Source organism: Gracilinanus agilis, chromosome 1, assembly GCF_016433145.1.
Source record: "Gracilinanus agilis isolate LMUSP501 chromosome 1, AgileGrace, whole genome shotgun sequence".
NCBI classification, from domain to species: Eukaryota; Metazoa; Chordata; class Mammalia; order Didelphimorphia; family Didelphidae; genus Gracilinanus; species Gracilinanus agilis.
The window spans coordinates 330,924,847-330,932,200 of NC_058130.1; positions in this window are offsets into that span (position 1 = coordinate 330,924,847).

The following is a 7,354-nucleotide window of genomic DNA, read 5'->3' on the forward strand; positions in this document are numbered from 1 at the left end:
TCTATATTATTATGGACTTTTCATTCTCCATTACCTACATATCAGATTAATTGGATCTTGCCACTTCTATATGGACAACAACTTTCACATTTGACTCATTCTTTCTGTTTATAAAGCCCCCACATTAGTTTATCACCTATCATTTAGATGAGGAGTCAACCATCTGAGGCCTATGTTTTATTGTCCTTGAGGTAAGAATGACTTCTACATTTCAAAATATTTTTTATTACAGTCAAAAATATAAAAACCATTTTTGGTTTGCAAATGGACAAAAATAGGCAGAAGACAGGATTTGACTCTTGGTCCCAGGATAGTTTCTCAACCCCTGACCTAGACTATTGCTAGTCTAATGAACTTTGTTTCTAGTGAAATTTCTAGTGAAATTTGTTTCTAGTGAAATTTCTAGTGAAATTTGTTTCTAGTGAAATTTCTAGTGAAATTTTTTTCAAAAGACACTTTGCCTCCAGTGTCTTACCACTCCAATCCATTCTCCACAGAGCTTCCAAAATTATTTTTTTATATATCCAACAATGTCATGTCCCTACCCAAAATAAACCATGGCTTCCTATTGCCTCTAAGATAAAATATGAGCTCCACATTAAGTTTTCAAAACCCTTCACAACCTTCTCTTAACCTATTCTTCCAGTCTCATTGAATATTACTTCCTCTCCCACCCTCTACAGTTCAATCAAACTGCCCATCTCCCTGTTCCTTTCAAAAATCTATATTCCCTTTCCTTTCTATGTAATCTCTATCCCATATTGCTGAAATCATTCAGTTAATAAATATTTAATAAGTACCTACTATGTGCCAGAAACTGTGCTAAGGTGTTTGGGATTCAAATGTGAAAAAAAGAAAGATACTCCCTACCCTTGAGTAGCTTACAATATAACAAGGAAAGACCACGCACACGAGGAAACTAAATAGGAGAGATTGGGCCATGTAGGAGAAGTCAGAAAAATCCCAGAGTAATGTAGCCCAGTGAAAAATGAGGAGAGGTCTAAGCTGAACTCCTTCTTTAAATGGAGGTTTTGGAGTTCTAAGCTGCACTCTCTCATCAAAGGATAATGATGAGGAATGTGCCCCCTACTCACCTTGGTCTAGGTAGCCCTCTTGATAAGCAGTTCAAGTTACCAACTTGTGCATGAAGTTTTTACCGTTCCTCCAATTTCTAGTACCTCTCTTCTTCATTACCTTGTATTTAATACCTTTATATTTATTCTGCATGTTATTAAATATGCATTTGTCTGCGTAAGCTCCTTGACAGTATGGGTTATTATTAGAGCATTCATTATTAATACATTATTATTCTCATTACTCGTTCATTCACTGAATTTGTATCCCCATGGTCTACCATCATGCCTGGCACATGGCAGGTGCTAAATAAATAATTACTGATTGATTTGATTTGAACACATGGGCCATGTCTGTCAACAAATGGCTGATTTTGCAGCTCTAATCAAACCCCTTCTTGCCAAGAAGGAGGCATGTTTTTCCACAGTTCTTTCTTTTTATGAGGTAACTTACTCAGAGGAGAGCTGTTGTAGAAACAAAGATTCTTCAGCAAAAGTAACGGGGGAACATAAATAGCCTCTTTTATTAAAAGCAATTTGCACTTTGGGTTTTAGTTTTTAAGAGTATATAGTTTCTGGCTACTGAGCACCCCTAAATTAAGTAAGACTGAGAAAACCATTCTGGAGACCATACAAAAGCCAGGAGCCCTCTCTCTCTCTCCCCCCCCTCCCCCAGAAAAAAGACATACTACAACAGCTCTGGCACTGTATATATTATATTAAAGGCATAAAAGGACTGCACAGAAGCAAAACAAGCCAATATCATGGAATCCCCTAAACAAAAAACTGTGCTAAATTAGGCCAGACTTAGTCTGTTCAGTCATTTTTTAAAAAATAAAAACCATGACCTTATGTCTTGGAGCCAATACTGTATATTGACTCCAAGGCAGAAGAGTGGTAAGAGCTAGGCAATGGGGATTAAGTGACTTGCCCAGAGTCACACAGCTGGGAAGTGTCTGAGGCCAGATTTGAACCTAGGACCTCCCATCTCTTGGCTTGGCTCTCAATCCACTGAGCCACCCAGTTGCCCCCTTGTTCAGTCATTTTTAAATCATGTAGATCTTCATGACTACATTTGGGTTTTCTTGGCAAAAATCATAATGGAGTGGTTTGCCATTTACTTCTCCAACTCATTTTACAGATGAGGAAACTGAAGCAAAATGGTTAAGTGACTTGCCCAGGGTCACACAGCTAGTAAGTATTTAGGGCTGGATTTGAACTGAGGAAGATAAACCTTTCTGACCCAGGCTCTATCCACTCTATCCAAAGGCACCACCTAGATGCCTTTAGACTCACTTTAGCCTCCTAGTAGCATAAGCTCAATATTGGAGCAAAATGAAATATTTCTAAGTCATTCAAAACTTTAAAAAAAAGATTTACTTAGTCATAAGAGGAGAATGATACAAAACATGAAAGCACTGAAGATATCTCAAGCGAATGAATGAATGAATGAATGAATGAATGAATGAATGAAACTCACTAGCCTGAGTAATACATGATGATCCAGAAGCCAAGCATCAGAGTGTCAATGGTATTCCTTCTGGTTGGTTGATAAATGGGTGACGAAGAAGTAACATCAGTCACCTTGACCTTTAGTTCTCTGAGCTAATCAAGTTTCAAGGAATGACTATAATTTTTAGAGAAAAAAAAATAACCTAACTTGCAAAGGTACAAGGGTTAGGATATATTGTTCCTATCACACTAATGGTAATAAATATAGCACTCACTTAGATTCAACAAATATTTACTAGCCCTTCATGTTTGTGCTGAAGAACAGTGACAAGAAACTCATACTTTATTGAGGTGATACCACCTGTACACAAATAAGTGTAGTTCTGCCCAGACAAAGATGGTTCTGAGAGCATGAACATGGACATCCAATAGGTTAATGTTCCCTTGACAGACATGGAGAAGTATAAGGCAGAAGTGTGCACATTCAAAGTATATTTTTAATAACTTGTATGAATTCTAACAAGACCAAGTCTTCATCTTGCTTATTCAAAGTGTGCTAATGTGGGTATGCATACATATATCTTTGGGAGTGGAGGTGGGGGTGGAAATAGGAAGAGTAAGGAAGGAACAGGTAAATTATTTAACTTAAAGATTGAAATTTATCTGCCTTTTACACTGCATGCCATCCCCAGAATTAAGCATTTCTTATTACATTTCCAGGAATTTGTGGATATAGCATAGTGCTTAAAAATCAACAAGATACAAGGTAGTGTGTAAAATGAAAGATCTTAGCTGTGTAATGTTAAATCTGTCAATTTCCTTGAGTATTATTTTTCTTATCTAGAAAATGAGTACAATAATACTTTTTCTTCCCCATTTATAGGTTTAATAATATCTTTTAAATGCTTTATAACTATAAAAAGGCACTGTAAGCATAAGCTACTATTGTAACCCAAAAAAATGTACATGATCTTCAAAAAACCACATTCTTTTTTTTAAAAAAACCCATAAAATTGCAAATATATCTGTCCAAGGTTTTCTACCCAAAGAGGATGTATTTCTTTGCAAACATTCAGCAGTTTAATCTCACATTTCTAAAGCACAAAGATCCCTAGTTATGTAATATTGTGGTACCACCCAATGTAATAGAATCAGTCTTTTGTGATACCACACAGTCTAGAATGTGTGCCAACGATCTATGCTGAGCCTTCAGGTAGCTTTTACTCATGCTTTACCACCATTCCTATTCTCTTTCCTACAAAAATGAAGAGTGGCTTTGAGAAAGAGAGAAAAGGAAAAGAGAAGGGAAGAAAGGAAAAAGGGAGAAGGGAGTGAAGAAAAGAGGTAAAAAAGAAGAGAATTTTTCTTCATTACATTTAGCTGTCAAGAGGAAGAAGCAAATCATAAAGCAAACTGATGTCAGTAGTTTAGTTTTTTATATATTTTGAAGTTATGGTCCACATAGTCAGTATCCCCCACATCTTTCTGCATCTTCTATCTCTTATATTTCCCATTTATAATATTACATAATGATCTTTTATGCTCAGAATTGCAAAGTTAGCCAAAAGCTTAAAAGTCATCGAATATAACTCAGAATTAAATGCAATGTTCTCTAGATAATATATGACCTTTAACCTTTGGATTTGGACTGAATTGGGTGTGGAAGAAAAAAGGAGAAAAAAGAGAAGTCAAAAAAGAAGATAAATTCAAACTTAGCATATTGTGTTTGAAGTTGACATTCAATTTTAGTGGGTTTGGATTAAATGAAATTTGAATTTTTTTTATTTCTAGGAAGCCATATAAATGTAAGATACCAGACATTTCTTTTGTGTACATTTTATTTGCCAAAAAAAGGGTAGAAAAAATGACATTTGTGTAAGAAAAAAAAGATTGTGAGATTTCTCAGGTCTGAGGACCTAAGAGAAAATAGCCCCTCTCAGAGGCAAGAAAATCAATGAAGGTAAATATAGCTTCTGTGTATCACATAGGCTCTGCATTCATTCTTCCAGTTCACATTGACCAGAGCTCAGCTACTACAACTCCCAACTGGCTTCTAGGATCAACTCTGAGGCTTTAGGCCAGTGGTTCCCAAACTTTTTTGGCCTACCTCCCCCTTTCCAGAAATAATATTACTTAGCTCCCCGTCACATGCTATTATGGCCCCCTTACTGTTATTCCATGCCCCCAAATGCACCTGTGGCCATTACCACTTCCCTGGATCACTGCAGCACCCACCAGCGGGTGGTGGTGCCCACTTTGGGAATCACTGCTTTAGGGTATCTTTCTTTTTTATTAAGAGTTTCTTTCTAATGTTATCAGTCTTGAACTCACATCTAGTGTGCTCCTATATATTATTTGCAAATTAATCTTTCACAACATTATTTAATCTATCAACATTGATTAACTTTTACAAAAGAATCTTTACTAAGACAATATAATGAAAACATGGGTACAAAAATCTCCAAAACAGGGAGTCCAATCTCTTCTACCAACTTAATCCCTGGGAAAAGTAGATTCAAACTTAAAGAGTCAATCCTCTGAATAAGTTTATTTCTGGGTGCAGCAGCCAATGCAAGGATCCTTCTTCACTTGCAGCATGCAGTGCATTGGCTAATCTATGGTTCACTGCTGAGCTCATTCAAATAGATCATTCATCTGGGCCAACTCCTTAGCAGAACCATATGGTGTGGCTATTCTGCTATTATTTTTACTTAATAGATTTCTGCAGGTTCTTCTTGCCCATTTAAAGTTCATAAATGTTATGTTATGATTATTATTGTTCCTGCCTTTTTATTTAATAAACATTCCATCTTTAGAAGTTAGTGTCATAATTGTAAGTGCTTTGTATAAATGACTGGGGAGGAAATTCCAGTGGGGGCTTAGGAGTCATATTGTCAAAGAGTAGAAATGTATTCCCAAAACATAAAGGCTGCTTCTATAACACTAAGGGTAGATTATAATCGTATGATTGGCCCCCAAAAAAGAAGCCATCCTTTTTTTCACCAGAAGTGCCACTTGAAAGTGACTGAAACAGTCTAGAGAGAGAGAGAGATGGTAGATGAGCATTGCCCTTGGGCAACTGCCAGTATGAGCAAGTCAGTGCCTTGCCAAAGCTGTACCAAACCTCATACTGTAGGACTTCTAGATAGAGGATTCAACAGATAATTGGGAATGTGGTTTTGGAATTTGAGAGAAGTCCAGAGATGGAGTTAAAAAACTTTGGGGCCAACTATATAAAAATGTGTGGGAAATTCTGAGTGGAATGCTTTGTGTGATGTAGTAAGACCACAGCCAAGAAGGACAATCCAATTTCTTTAGACAGGAACTCATGGTATGGAATTTCTTCATGGGGGGGGAAGGGGAAGAGGTATTTTTTTCAGGGGTATTGCTTTTGTCTTAGCACGAGCTCTACAGAATCAGTAACTGTAAATGGATATACTTTTCTTGAAAAGTTAGAAATTGGGACAAATTATTCTATAAATCAGACATTAGCAGTGGAGGAAACTACATCTGGAATGAAGGTAGACTTGGGTTTTCAATGGTCTGCCCAATTGGCTAGTTTGGAAGGGAAAGGATCTCTTTAAATTATCTATGGGAAAGAGACAAATGCTTTCAAGTATCTTTGGAGATAATTTGGCAATATACGCAAGTGCTATAAGGTTCTATGTTATAGGGACTCTGTTCAATTAGAGACTAGTTGATTCATTGTCCTCTGGTTTCACAAGGTGATAACAGAAACCATAGAAGTGTAGAGAAGATAGAGAAAAAGGTCAAGGACGTGGTCATGGAGAAGATCCACTTTTAAAGAAATGAAAAGGAAAATTGGCCAGTTGGTTCAATTACTTAGGAATAGAGATAGAAGGTATTTAGTAATTTTAGCTAAAACTGGCATATGTTAACAGAAGAAGCAGTAAGGGAGGTAGAATTTACTGATCTGATGAATTTATTGTAAACTTTGTGTGTACTAGAATTATCTTAGTTATTATTCTATCTTCCTCAATGCCTGGCATAACATAATACTTTGCACATAATTCAACAAGTCAAAGATCTATGATTTCATTGGTGTGAGAACTCTTCCAATGGCGCAGAATTCAACATATCTAATAACTAAGCAGATAGCAATAACTTAGTTTTAGAGAGATGTCTGAATTCAGAAAGACTGTTACTTGCCCATTGTCATATGGACAGTTAGTATCAGGATCAAGAATCGGAACCTACATAATTCTGGCTCCAAGGCTAACATTCCATCCTCTACTCCACCCTTATTCACAATCAATATTTAATAAATGTGCATAATAAATACTTGAGAAACAGGTACTGAATGAACAAATGAATTTTTTGCACTTACTTTTACCCAGTCAGATGTCTTCACATTTTGACCTCTTTCTAGCTTTCCAGTCTTTAAACATATTATTCCCCTCCATGAACTCTATTTACATTCTATACTAGCCTGCTTGTTGTTCCTTACATGTGACAACATCTCCCATCTCTTTATCTTCACACTGGCTATCCCCCATGCCTGGAATTCTCCCCTTCACAGCTTTATATACAATCCTTTATATAAGATATAAAATCCTAGACCTTAATATTTCTTTCAAACTACCTCATCCTTTCAGCTAATAGAACCTTTCTCCATATCTACTCTCCATACATTCTATATTTATCTCATTTATATCAATTTCTGTATATAAGGTCTCCCCCATTATAATAGAAGATGACTCTTGAGAACAGGGATTGATTTTTGCTTTTATCTTTGTAATCTCAAGTACTTTGACCTTACTTGGCACATAAAAAAAAAAAACAACACTTACTCGATGCTTCTTCAGTTA